We start from the raw sequence: 1,193 nt of genomic DNA, 5'->3' as shown, positions 1-1,193 counted from the left end.
GTTATACAAATCCGGATGAGTCGTGTGTTGGGAATTTACCTTGTATAGTGTTGGAGAAAGACCAGCTGAACTATGCGAGTGTAAATATGAGTCGTGTGTTGGGAATTTACCTTGTATAGTGTTGGAGAAAGACCATCTGAACTATGCGAGTGTAAATATGAGTCGTATGAGGTTATGAAATGTGGGTTATGAGTATACTTTAATTTTTCTTGTATATGTATCTATGTATGATGACATGAATTTACTGTGTTATGAGATAACATGCTTTTTATATCTAGCTCACCCTTGCTTCTGTGTTTGTGCTGTTTGTGTATGTTTTCTTTGCGATGATCATCCACTTGGATGGGAGCAGATGTGGTTGAGGAAATACCTCTGGAGCAAGAGCTGGAGGAGATCGATGCTGCTGCACAGTCTACTTAGTGTTTAGACGTTTAGATCTCGGGATATAAAATACTCTGAACTTTCTAAGTCTAAACTCTGTATTAGGTTCTGGATGACTGTAATTTCGTGTTTAATTGCAAGTCATACTCTAACTGTTCTCTTTATTTGGAATGTTGACCCCTAAATTATATGATGTGCTTATTATATTTTTGGGATGTCACATTTATGGTATCAGAGCAGTTTGTCCTCAGGATGACCTGTGAGTTGAGGGCTTGTCGTGTCTTCTCTGTGAAGAATTGAGTGTAAATGGTATAATTTACCATTTCCTCCAAGTCTAGATAGTATAGCATTGTATCTAACTGGAGGTTTTGAGAACAGAAAACGTCTTGATAGGAGTGATGAGGGTGCACACTCATGACTTTTACTATAGATGATTTTCCTTTCTTAATTCTGAAGGTTTGAGGTAAGAAAGAGTTAGGGTTCCTGTCTTGTTCTTGCCTTTGTGGTGGTGTAATGTGGCTCTATAGTAGTAGAGGAATGCAGATTCAAGGACAACTTGAGTTGTATACCTTTATTAGAATTGGTTTAAGCCTTTGAGACAAATTCTTGCCTGAAGATAAGGAGTTAGAAGACCACAATCTTGGTTTTCACAAGACACGTGAAGATATTGGAATTTAGAAGTAATTTTGGGTGAAGAAAAAGTTCTCAAGAACAGAGTCAGAAGATCAGCTATCGTACGTTCCACAAGAAGAGTGGGGTTTGAAGGCTAAGATTAAGAGGATCTTTGGATAAGCATGGGTGTAGCAAGGTTT

The sequence above is a fragment of the Vigna angularis genome, chromosome 2 (genome assembly GCF_016808095.1).
Source record: "Vigna angularis cultivar LongXiaoDou No.4 chromosome 2, ASM1680809v1, whole genome shotgun sequence".
Lineage (NCBI taxonomy): Eukaryota > Viridiplantae > Streptophyta > Magnoliopsida > Fabales > Fabaceae > Vigna > Vigna angularis.
This window is presented reverse-complemented; position numbering follows the sequence as displayed.